The sequence below is a fragment of the Panthera leo genome, chromosome F2 (genome assembly GCF_018350215.1).
Source record: "Panthera leo isolate Ple1 chromosome F2, P.leo_Ple1_pat1.1, whole genome shotgun sequence".
Lineage (NCBI taxonomy): Eukaryota > Metazoa > Chordata > Mammalia > Carnivora > Felidae > Panthera > Panthera leo.
Window position 1 is genome coordinate 60819914 of NC_056695.1, and position 13280 is coordinate 60833193.

At 39.9% G+C, this 13280-nt stretch overlaps 1 protein-coding gene across 1 annotated transcript in view; it reads right to left on the reverse strand.

Annotated features, from left to right (window-relative positions):
- The window catches only part of RAD21 (RAD21 cohesin complex component), a 29833-nt gene extending 24526 nt beyond the window's left edge, over positions 1-5307 (reverse strand). Inside the window, exon 1 of the mRNA XM_042923341.1 lies at positions 5226-5307. The gene's annotated coding sequence lies outside the window, so the exon portion shown is untranslated. The remainder of the gene's footprint in view (positions 1-5225) is intronic.
- Positions 5308-13280: the final 7973 nt, after the last annotated feature.

A 13280-nucleotide genomic window follows, 5' to 3' on the forward strand; every position in this document is an offset into this window, starting at 1 on the left:
AAGCTGGCTATGCAGAGACTGCTTGGGATTCTCTAGACTCTCTCTCTGCCCCTGCTGTCCCTCTCAAAATAAGTAAGCTTAAAAAAAAAAGTAATTTAAAATAAATCACAGACTTAAATGTAAAACTATAAAATTTTTAGAAAAAACCAGAGGGGAAAACCTTTAGTACCTAAACCTTGGGAAGAATTTTTAGACAGGACACCAAAAACATGTCCCATAAAGGAAAAAAAGGTAATAAATTGGCCTTTATCAAATTAAGAAATTTTGTTATATAAAAGAGTTCACTGAGAATGCAAAGATACAAAATGGGGAAAAAACTGAAAATGACATATCTGACAGGAACCTAGATCCAGAATAAAGAATTCTAAAAACACAAGTAAAAAAATCTAATTAGATAGGTGCCTGGGTGGCTCAGTCAGTTAAGCGTCTGACTCTTGGTTTCGGCTCAGGTCATGATCTCAGAGTTTCCGGAGTTGGAGCCCCGCAAAGGCTCTGCACTGACACCCTGGAGCCTGCTTGAGATTCTCTCCCCCTCTCTTTGCCCCTCCCCCACTTGCACATGTGCACTCAAGGACTCTCTCTCAAAATAAACTTTAAAAAATCTAATTTGAAAATGGGCAAAAGAAATGAAGAGAAATTTCACAGAAAAGGATATACCAAAGGTAAATAAGAACCAGAAAAGATGTTCAAGATCACTAGTCATTAAGAAAATGCAAATTTAGACCCACGAGATGTTACTGCACATTATTAAAATGTAAAATAAAAAATAATAGCAACATCAAAGGTGGGTGAGGATACAGAGAAGCTTCACCTCTTATATACACTGCCAGTGGGAATGTAAAATTTAGAATTAGCTTAAAAAAAATATCCAGAGTAAGTTAACTCCAAATTTTCAAGTTTTTGCAGAGACTGTAAATTTTAAAATGAGAATCTGTAAATTTTATAATAAGAATTTTGCTTATTGTATTTTGAATTAACAACTGTATCCATTCTTTCCAGTGCTGTACAGGAAATATATATTAGTTAAACATATTATAGGCAAGAGATTTCATGCCTGTCAAAAAAGTTTGAAAGGGTAGAGGGTGGTGGTGCAAGAGTAATTCAGTCAGGTTTGCCTCCTTTCCATTTTTCTATTACTTAATGGCAAAGGGTCCTGAAATTTTCAATCGCTGAACCAGATGTGTCCAGAGGATCATTATTAATTCACACTAGGAAAACTGTTTCAAAAGAAAACAAAAAACAAAAAACAAAAACAGGCTTCATCAACTGCCCAATGTTGTGAACTCTCTTAAATGTGACTAAGGAATGTGAAAAGTAGGAAGAATTCAGATTAAACACTCTACGACAGAATTAAACACTAACTCCTCAAGTGTATCTTATATCCTGCTCAGCAGTATTTTATATTTCCAAATAGGCTTCCCATAATCAAAGAGAGCCTATGTTGCAAAGCAATGCTTTTACTTTAAGCCTTAATGTTTGTTAGCCTGAAAATTAAGCTGCCTCTACAGCGCTATAAATAAAGTCTACAGGATTTTGTAGAAATCCAATATGGCAATGTGTTCTTAGAAATACAGTTGCTGTCATACACAAGAAGTCCCAATTTTCACTATAGAAGATAGCTGTATTCCAAACAAATATCTCCTTAATATTTAGATTTTAGAATACTGCCTGCTGCATAACAACTACTAAATACGTGCTTAATGAATAAGGAAATGAGATACACCAAGTGATCTCATAATTGACATATGTAAAAAATTCTGGAAATTTTAGAAATTAAAACTACTGGCACTTTTCAACAGGTGTCAGTAACTCATGGCCAGGACTTAAGCTGCTAGTCAGAGTACCATGCCTAAAATATCCCAGTTATGTGGAGGCAAAGATTCCTAAATAGATGCTTTCTTGGCATGGGATGGGGTAACTAAAGCAAAGTGGTGCAAAAGTTATTCTGGGAAACAATTAGCAAGAGGAAATCACCCTAATAACTATAGGACGTCTGAAGCACAGTGGTAGATCAACAACTGGCTTATATCTAAATAAAGTACAATCTTTTGAACAATCTTTTTTCTTAGTATTAGCATACTTTAATTAAAAAAAAAGTTGATTAATCTCTGTAAATGTTGAAAATTCTAAGTCTGTTAATCCTTTGTAAAAGATCTTAGCATAAAGCCTGTATTTGGTCTGAGAGGATAGCTCACGCAATTTCAGGATTTCTCATTTTTTTCTAAAGCAGCCAACTTTTTTCAATATAGCCTAAAAAGTAATTTAAGTCTAAAGTGAAATGACAAATCAGTATTTTTGAACATATTTAGAAATGGAAAAAATGACAATTTGTGATCTTACAAAAAAAGGCAAATTACAGCCTTGTTTCTACAATGTAGATACAATGTTTCTACCATGATATTAGTCATTATGATATTTCACTCATCTGTTAGAAAGCAGGGCAGGACAATGGTTGTATAAATTGGGATAACCTCTTTTAAGGGCAATTTGCCAACATCTTATGAAAATCTCAAACACTCGAAATAGAAACTGCACTTCCAGTAATAATGCCAATGGCATACCTTGAGATATATAATAACAACAAAAAATGTTAAAAACTGATGTGTCCATCCTTTTAACGACAGTCATGAGGTAAGTACCAGCCCATTTTACAGATGAGGAAACAGAGAAAATGGACAATGTACCAAGGTCATTAGCATTTAATGCAAGTGAAACTTGAATTTCAGAGCTCACACCTCTAACGCAACACTGTGTTGCCTTGCCAGCATGTCTTTTAACAGCAAAACATTAGAAATAATTTACCTGAAAAAAAAAAAAAAAAAAAAGAAATAATTTACCTGGCTGCTAATTAGTGACTTTTAACAAATTAATACAGCCATATAACAGAATTCCATGCAGACTTAAACAATGGTATACATATGTGTATTCTTTAAAGGAAGGCTCTCTCTGTAAGATATATTTAATGCACTTACATAAATTATCTGTGGTGTACAAATAAACTGATGACACTAGTTACCTTTGGAAAGCGGGTCTGCTGGGAAAGTGACACCTATCTTTTTGTACTGTTCGACTTTAACTTGGAACATACACAAATATCACCCAAAGTAAAAACTATTATATTGCAAGTCAAGACACAATCCTGCTTTGCCATTAACTAACAAGTTAAGCTGCTTAGTCTGTGTGGTTCATTTTCACAAACTATAAAAACCTGGAAGGTTGAAATTCAGTGATTTACTAACCTTGGAAAACATCTATACCTAAAACTCAGATAAGAATGTGATGATCTCTGGAGGTTTGGGGGCTGCCTCAGGAACAGAAGTTATTTCCAACCCTGCACACTAGAGCTCCCCACCCTTCTGCTACTAACATTCTTTGAACAACAATTTTACAATCAAAAGGTCCTAGATTCAAATTCAGCTCCCTCCTGAGTTGTTCTGTAATGGTTAAAAGTTATTTAACTGAGTCTTAGCTTTCACATCTATAAAATGAGGATGTTAACCAAAAAGGATGAGAATGAAACAGAACAGCAAACTAGCACAATCCTACCGGGATGTAAATAAACAGTAAATTTGAAAAAAATCTCACAGCAGAAAATAAAAAGCATGATCATGCCTAACAATCTGACATCACAACATTTAAACAAAATACACAAAACCTTTATTTCTTAAACATTAGAAATTTCCCTTCTGCACCAAACTAGGAAAGATAAAATTTTTTCAGAATACTTTAAACCTACCACTCTAAGTGAAAAACAAGTGTAGAGTGTACTAATGTGTCGTCTTTATAAACAAAAAAGTTATTAAGGTTACTCTTTACCAATGTAATTCTGACTTGTTTATGAAAAGCACCATGTCCATTAGTTATGCACTGCTGTCACCTCAACAATTTACGAACTGTTAAATAATTTAATCACTGGTTACGGTATATGTCCTCATCAGTGTCTTTCTAAAAATAATTGTAAATTGCCTCCAACATTAAAAACAAAAATAAATTTAAAGACTCTACAACTTAGGAAAGCTTCTCCAGCCCGTCTCTAAAATTCTGCCGATTCACACAGCTCATTGGCATTTGCATTCATTTTTAAAAAGAATTTTTTTCTGGATTTCAGTGATGATTCTAAACAGCATTATGAGAGCAAATATTAAACTTCGCTTGCAAAGAAAGCTGACAGACATAAGCCTTTACCAGAAATCATTAAAAGCACTAGCGCGGTTTTGCACCCTTAAGACAGCGTTACAATCATAGGGTGGGCAGACAAACCCTCCAGCGTTTCCTTCTTCCAAATTTGAAAGAATGCCGCTAGGTCTGGCACCACAAGTAGATAGTGTCACCCCACTCTATCACAGCAGATCAATCGCAAAGACTTTCTCAGAAAGGAGAAAGACTTCAAGCATTTGTCAGAAACCACCTTCCCAAAGCGTCTCTACATCAATTATCAAAACACTCAATATCCCTAATCATTAGAAAAGTAGGGTGGGGGGGGACCAATTATGCTAATTTCCTAAGAATCAGAAGCAACTTCCCTTGGTCTCGTTTTCTATTGGTCTGTCCAGTGTGTAATATTCCCAACGTAAAATATTTCCTTAAAAAAAGGGGAGGGGGAGCAGCAGCAATCCCTGGCGAGGGGCCCGTCGCCGTGCGATGAGTCCACAGCGCCCGCGAGGGCAGTGCCCGCACGTCTCCGACCCCCAGCACCCAAGCTCGGCAGACGGTTGCTGCCCCACCGAGCTGCCACCGCGGGCGCCGACCCGCCGCCGCCGCCGCCCGCCCCGCGTCCCGCGTCTTCCTAGACAGCCATTTTTGCCCGAGTAGGCGGCCCAGTCCCAGAGCGGGCTCGTTCAAACCTCCTCCTTTCCCTCCAGGACCCAAGGTTTCCTCTGCCTCCTCCGGGAGACGTGGCTCCCGAGGGACTGGAGGAGTAACGGCTTTTTCGGCCTTGGAACGGACCAGAACCATTTGTTACCAGACAAGCGATAATGCGGGCCCAGGTTGCGCGGGTCCTGGCCGAGGGCGGGCCCGGGGAAAGCGGCCTGGGCAGGCGGCGCTGCCGTTCCAGGGCTCGGAGGGTGGCAGCACGGCCACCGTCCCGGGATACGGCGAGTGCTTTCCTCCCTCGCTCCCCCCCCCACCCCCCCTCCCCGAGCCCGGCTCCTAGGCGGCAGGACGGCAGGGAAGGGGTAGGGGGAGGGAGCCGGAGGATAAGAGGGGCCGGCCGAGTATCTTACCTTGTACTCCGCCGGGAGCTGGGCGGGCTGGGTGGCCTGGGGAGGGGAAAAGGGTCGGGGGAGGGGGCGGGGAAAGGGGGGGGAGCCCCTGTGAGGTGTAGCTTCGGAGCAGCTCCCGCCGCCGCCACAGCCACCGCCTCCTTTACGATTCACTCAAACAAACAAGATGGCTGCCGTTACGCCGCGGCTCTTCCTGCCGCCCAAATCCTCGGTTCAAATCGGCAGGATGTTTACGGTCAAAATGGTACATATGCGCCTGCGCAGCCAGCCTAGGACCCAGAAGGAGCGGACGCAGGCGCAGTGACCATTTCCTCCTCTTTGGACCCCGCCCTCTGGTTGTGCAGCCCCGAACTAAGCAGGCGCTAAGGTGATTTTCTGGCCAGAGCGTCTTCAAGAGTTGAGAACCTGGCAGATAGCGCACGCGCAGTGCTTGCCAGGGAAGTGAATCCCTCCCTGGCTTTTACCTTTATTCTTGCACTTGTCTTAGAGGGAAGAGCTATCGTTGTTTGCCACGACACAAAAACTCATTTTAATGGCTCTGTAGCGACGAAAGTAACATAAAACCCTTAAACAAGCTCCATAAAATCTAAGGGTTCAGTCAACCTAGATTTATAGATAGTTGGGGTACAACAGAGATAGAACCTGCCTCCATGAAGCTTTCAGTATAGCTAGGGAGGGATTTTTAAATTTTTAGACATTCCTGTGGCACAAAAAAAGTCAAATATACAAGGAGACCCAAAAGTAGGGCAGTTGGGAGTGGAAGAGAGGTCTTTCTTGAGGAATTTTGCAGCTGGGATGTGGAGGTTGAGTCCCAGGAAGAGAGAACAGCATGTACAAAAGTCCTGTGGCAGTAGATAACTAAGGACAGAAGAGAAAAAAAACGAAAGTCATGTATATGGACACTGATGGAGGATTCTGCATTTTAGAAAGACCATCCAGGCATATTGGAGAGGACTAGAGTAAATGACCAAGTGTAATTTGTGTTCGTGTGTGTGTGTTTTGTTTTGTTTTTAAGGAAATAAAACCAATAGGAAATGGTAACGGATTCCTTATGGAGTTGTGGTAGAGGGAGTTGCAAAGATGATTCCTCTGGTTTGGAACTTATAAGGATTATATGGTCTAGACTGGGTAGCCATACACTGACACAGGGCAGATGGAGGAAGGTTATATAAAGGTTAGTTTTGTTCTGTTTTTGTTTGTTGTCCATTTCACCAAGTTTCTATTCTCTCATTGGCTACTTTAACTGGTCTCTCCTCTTCCACTCTCGTTCTTCAATTAATCAATTCCTTGCAATGCAGCCAAAAGAACCTTTGCAAAACACGTGTGAACAATCCCCTCCCCTTTAAAAACTCTTCCATAGCTTTTAGGCTATTACCCAGAATACTTGATGTAGCCCCTGTCTCCTGCTCCAGCTTCCTTGCTTTACCACCCCTGCCCCCCTGCACTGTGCTCCAGTCACTCCACTTTTAAAATCATCAAATGCACTATGAGTACTCCTGCCTCAAGAATTTTGCACTGGCTGTTCCTTGTGCTTAGAATAGTCTTGTATTTCCACCCCCCACCCCCAGTCTTTTTTTTGTTTTTTTTTTTAATGTTTATTTAGTTAAACAGTGCTGTCAGCACAGAGCCAGACATGGGGCTCGAACTCACAAACCATGAGACCATGCCCTTAGTCTAATTCTTAATCTTCCACAATCTTAGTTCCACAGTTATTTCCTCAAGAGAATCTACCCTGATCTTCTGTATTACTTAGGGTAATGTTATAACTGTAAAGTAAATCCCCTCCCTGCCCAAAATTTGAGGGCTTTACAAAATGGCCCTACCAATTACCGCCTGTATGGGGATAATAATTTTCATGATTGTTGAAAGAATTAAATGAGATCATATATTCAAAGTATGTAGCATAATGCTTGGAACTGAGTTATTACTCAGTAAATTGTGGCTGTTGTTCTTGTTCCTTCTTTCTGAGCAATGAAATAGCAAGGTATGGCAAATATTTATCAGATACTCAAGTTTTAAGAACATTGAAAATACCTGGATACTCTTAAATGTCCCTCTTAACTACACTCTGTGTCCATCTTGTACTCCATATTTGAAAATGTCTCTCTCTCTCCCCCTCTCCCCTTCTCTTCTCTCACTTTTCTTCCGCTCCCACTTTCCCTCCAGTACTGAATTCCCAAGGTACTATCACTTCTTTCCTCTTGAACCATTTTTATACTTACTCATTAGATCTCCACCGAAGCCCACCTTCCCTTTCACGGATTTTTATATAGTTTCTTCACATACAGCGCTAGTCACCTAAATCTGCTGAATTTGATTCTTTTGACCAAGGTTTATGTTCTGTTCTGGCTTAAAGTCCCATCCTATCGACATATTCATTGATCTCCTTGTACCAGAATGTCAAGTTAACTTTTCTTGTTATACAATTTAGCTGCAGTCACTATCTCCTTTACCTGGCAATACTTATTTGATGATTCTGCATGTTAATTTTAATAACTGTGGATTTGTTTGACTGAAACCATGACAGGACCAATTTAAATCGGCTTTCATCTTCTTTGGTTGAAAATATCCTGTTTTCCTTTTCTGATTATTCAGTTGATGACTTGTGTGATTTGGGACAATCCGTGTCTGAAGAACTGGAGGCTGCCACTGTTCTGCATATGTTTATGAAAGCAGCTGTGTTCTTTCTTATTTCACAATGACATGCACACACACATGCATACACACACAACTGAGAATGTGAAACAAAAATAGTTACAGAGAAAAATTACCAACTGATTGGTAATTATTTAAGATTTACACACAATTTTGTAGACCTATTCCTTTGAGTAGCCAAATTTTAAAAGGAGGGTTATTTTATAATATAAAAAATATAGGGGCGCCTGGGTGGCTCAGTCGGTTAAGCGTCCGACTTCAGCTCAGGTCACGATCTCGCATCTGTGAGTTCGAGCCCCGCGTCGGGCTCTGGGCTGATGGCTCAGAGCCTGGAGCCTGCTTCCGATTCTGTGTCTCCCTCTCTCTCTGACCCTCCCCCGTTCATGCTCTGTCTCCCTCTGTCTCAAAAATAAATAAACATTAAAAAAAATAAAAAAAAAATTCAAAAAAATATATATGGTAAGTAGGAGGCATTCGATTAGGAGAGATATAAGGCAAATGGATAGATGTTCAGGAGTATTTCAATGTTAGTAATGGGTGAGTATTGAGCATGTGTCACCAGAATTTTTAAAAATTTTATTTAAATAAAAAAAATCAAAGTATAAAATATTTGTTGCATGAAAGTTCTAAACTTTATTTAAGAAAATCTAGAGTGAATAGCCTCGTTAAGATTCTGGACTAAGCAGAGAAATGGACAGAAAGTAACTGGGAAAACAATCGTATATTCTGGCTTTTCCTCTAATGTCAACAATATCCATTTTATCTTTAAAAGGGACTGGAGGGGCACCTGGGTGGCACAGTTGGTTAAGTGTCTGCCTCTTGATCTTGGCTCAGGTCAGGATCACTTGGTTTGTGAATTTGAGCCCTGCCTCCAGTTCTGTGCTAACGGTGCGGAGCCTGCTTGGGATTCTGTCTTTCCTCTCTATCCTTTCCCACTGTGTGTGCACACTCTCTTTCTCCCTCTCTCTCAAAATAAATAAGCTTAAAAACATTTAAAAATAGAAGGGACTTTAATATTTTGATCAAAGCGGGAATGCATTTTTTTTTTAACGTTTATTTATTTTTGAGACAGAGAGAGACAGAGCATGAACGGGGGAGGGTCAGAGAGAGGGAGACACAGAATCTGAAACAGGCTCCAGGGTCTGAGCTGTCAGCACAGAGCCCGACGCGGGGCTCGAACTCACGGACCGCGAGATCATGACCTGAGCCGAAGTCGGCCGCTCAACCGACTGAGCCACCCAGGCGCCCCAAAGCGGAAATGCATTTTAAGGACAACCATAGTCAAAAATATTATAAAGAGACATAGAAATTATATAAGAAGACATAAGAAATTATATCAGATTGAGGACAAAACATGGAAATATTAATTCTTAATGTGCTGAGGTATTAAGTAAATGACTGGGTAATGGGGTGTGTGTCAGAGAGAGCTTTGTGAGCCACATAAATGGTAGATTTCATTCACAGCCCCATGCTCTGAGCATATGGGTTTGAGTCAGTATCATACACTGGAGAGGGACTGCAAATCTCTCTGTCCAAGTGTACAAAAGATCTGATCAGACAGGTAGGTGTCAGCAAAGAAAAATCACCAGAGGCGAGCAGGCCCAGGGATGCTATAGGTCTGTGGGCCAGGTGAGGCTGTGAGTTTGTCAAGAACTGAGGTTGAGACCAGGTGAAGCTGCAAAAGCAGAAGCTGGGTAGGGGCCTATGCTAATCACTTGGACTTGTCTCAGAAACTTTCATCATACTAACTGCATTTCAATGCCGAGAGCAGTTTTAACTCTTTAGCTGGGGATTTTTGTCAGTGACTATTTTAATGCATTTCTTCTGTCTTCAAGCCCATCATCTCTTCTGTGCATTGTGCTGCACCTTTGAGAATAACGGGTATTTATCCAAAAGTAGATGGATAGTGTTTCTTCTGAACCCCTCTAATCATTGCAGAATGTGGGCATTTGTGTTGTTGTAACACTATATACTTTGTTCCTTTCATTTAGCAAAACTGCTTACTAAAAATAATAGGGCAAACTGGAAGAAAATTAAGCTGGGTAGGTCTCTTAAATCCTATACAACTATCAAAAATGTTAACATCTTAATGAAAAATCCTTGCAAACTTAAAAAAGACATACTAAGTTACCATTCATCAAAGACGTAACCTAGTAAATAGAGTACTTTTCCTAAAAAGAAGGGGAAGGTGGCTTGATGGAAGGGGTGAAAGGGAAGGTGGGAGCTGCTAAGTTAAGAGGCAAGGACAAAATGCACAGAGATAAAGGAAACTCCAGCAGTAAGCACTTTAGAGACACAGCATGTGGCTAAACTGAGCCAAGTACTGACTTGAAGTGATTGGGAGTGATGTACAGTCTTGTGCTTTCTGTGGCTAGGTGCTCAACTGTATTAATTGCTTTGCATTAACTTGATGGGGGCAAAAAGTTAATGTGCTGGGGAAAGGAATCATATTTGAACTAATGTAATTTCCATGTTATTTGGAAATTATTCCCCTATCTGCTAATCCTATGTGAGGAATTAACATTATTATATAAACTCACACTAAAATATAACTGACTGAAATTCTTTCCCTAAAGAATAAAGGCGAACTTTATTATCAGTGAGGTCTGATATATTTATGGCAGAATGGCAGGGAATGATGCTTGTCCAACTTTAATAGATTTACAGTTCAGGAACTTGTTAAATTGCAGATCTGCATTTGGCAGTTTAGGGTGGGGTCCAAAAATTCTATTTTTTGTTTGCTTTTTTTTTTTTTTTCTTTTGGCGGGGGGTGGGGGGGCAAGATTCCAGGTAATTCCGAGGCTGCTGGTACACGAACCATATCAAGGAGCAAAGATTTTTACAGAACAGACTTTGGAACCAGGTAGACCTTGGTTTATATCATGGCTTTTCCATAGCTGTGTGACCTTCAGCAAGTTGCTCAACTTCTCTGAAACTCAGTTGTCTTATCTGTAAAATTAGGCTAAATAGTATCTATAGCCTCATGGCTGTGGTGTTCATTGCCCAAGATGAACTAAAGCATCTAGCTCAGTAAATCATAGTTACTATTTTAATATTATTGTAGTTGGATCTGATAATTTTCTCTTTCCTATTGATATAGAATAAAGGTCTATATTGAGTTCCATGCTAAACTGAGAACTACTTCCCACTATCTTTCCCTTTTCCTTTAGTTTGGCACATGGCCCCAGGTAAAACATTACATTTCCCAAACTCCCATGCATGCAGGTGTGGCCAAGTGAATATGTTCTACTCAGTGATATGTGAGTGTTCCTAAAAGATTTCTTTAAAAGCAGCAACCCGGGGCACTTGAGTGGCTCAGTTGGTTAAGTGTCTGACTTCTGCTCAGGTCATGATCTCATGGTCTGTGAGTTCGAGCCCCACATAGGGCTCTGTGCTGATATCTCAGAGCCTGAAGCCTGCTTCGGATTCTGTGTTTCCCTCTCTCTATGCCTCTCCCCCACTCATGCTCTGTTTCTCTCTCTGTCAAAAATAAATAAACATTAAAAAAAAAAAAAAAAAAAAAGGAGTCCAGACTTCTTTTTCCTCCATTTTGCTGCTTGGAATGTAGATATGATAGCTGGTGCTCCGGCAGTAATCTTGGACCATGAGCACAAGGGTTATGCTAAGGATAGTAGAGCAGTGAGATGGACAAGTTTGGACCCATGATAACTTTACAGAGCTCTCATGTGACCTCTCAAGTGTCCATCTTCAGGCTTCTTTCTTATAACTTAGAAATAAAGTCATGTCTTGATATTTTTGTTTTTTCTGTTATTTGCAGCGGTATCTAATCCTCACTGATACAAACACACCTGGTTCAAGTGCTTTATAAGATACAAGGGATATAAAAATGAATGTCTGGTCTTTAACTTCAAGTAGCTCAGTCTTATATGTTACATCATTTAGTTGTCTTTCATAGAGTACTGTTTTATAATTTCATTGAAAGAATTTTGTCACCTATAAACTTCACTTTCAAGCACCCTGTCCCCTCATTATTTTTTTGGCCATGCAAATAATAAATCTTCCACCAAATATGTTCTTCCAAGTCTTTGTCATATATTCCATTTTTCTTTAAAAAACCCATTTTAGGGGTGCCTGAGTGGCTCAGTTGGATTAGTGTCTGACTTCGGCTCAGGTCATGATCTCACAGTTCGTAAGTCTGAGCTCCATGTCAGGCTCTGTGCTGACAGCTCAGAGCCTGGAGCCTGCTTTGGATTCTGTGTCTCCGTCTCTCTCTTCCCCTCCCCTGCTCATGCTCTGTCTCTGAAAAATAAACATTAAAAATTTTATAAACAAAAACAAAACAAAACAAAACAACCCATTTTAAATCATGAGGGAGAAAATCAGGACCCATCAATCAAAAGTCATGGTCAGTTTCTCCAGCATCTTCCTTTAGCTTTCCCAGTAACCACCTTCATGGTGAAGAAATAAATTTACATGTTTCATCCCAAGACTTGGCAATTCCCTATTTTAGACTTTAAGTTCACTGGCAATACTTCATGGTTTTCCTTGGAAGGCAGCATTTCATGTTATCTGAAATTGTTAGTACATGATGAATTTGTTGAGCCCCAGAAAGCTCTCTATTACATTTCTCTCCAAGATACTATCTCCCAAACCAAGCAGCATTTTTCTTTCGCATGTCAAGTCCATATGGGAAATCTCTGCACATACTGTAGAATTATGAAGGTGTAGCAGTCATGGATTATTCCTGGGAGATGTTTTCTCACTAGCACCTTTTCCTCCTTAGCATTATACGAGTATAGGTAACAATAACTGCTTCTTTTGATGGTCCACAATTGATCACCGTTTATTGGCAAAGGTGCATCTGATATAAAACTCTTTTCTTATGCACTGTACTTCTTGTCTGGAATCAGTTGGATTTAATTTAAGTTTTACTTCAACCACTGATAGGATTTTAAGTTGCAGAATAAAACTGGGCAATCTCAGGGCATCTGGGTGTCTCAGTCGTCTGAGAGTCCGACTTCAGCTCAGGTCATGATTTCACAGTTCAAGAGTTTGGGCCCCACATTGAGCTCTCTGCTGTCGGTAGAGTCAGCTTCAGATACTCTGTCTCCCTCCGTCTCTGTACCTCCCCAGCTCATGCTCTGTCTTAAAAAAAAAAAAAAAAAAAAAAAAAAAAATTAAAAAAATACATTTAAAACTGGACAAACTCTTTGTCCACTAGCTCATGGAAGGTCAGGTTCAAAAGGATGATAGTAAAGAATTATTTATTTTAGATATGGAATGGTATTGTGGTTATATTTTTATTTTATCATTTTTTTAAATGTTCTGATGCTTTATGTCTTTACTGATTTTTTTTTTTTTTGTCTAGTTGTTCTATCAATAAGGCATGTTAAAATCTCAAGCTATAATTATGGAATTGAATATCTCTCCCTTTATTTC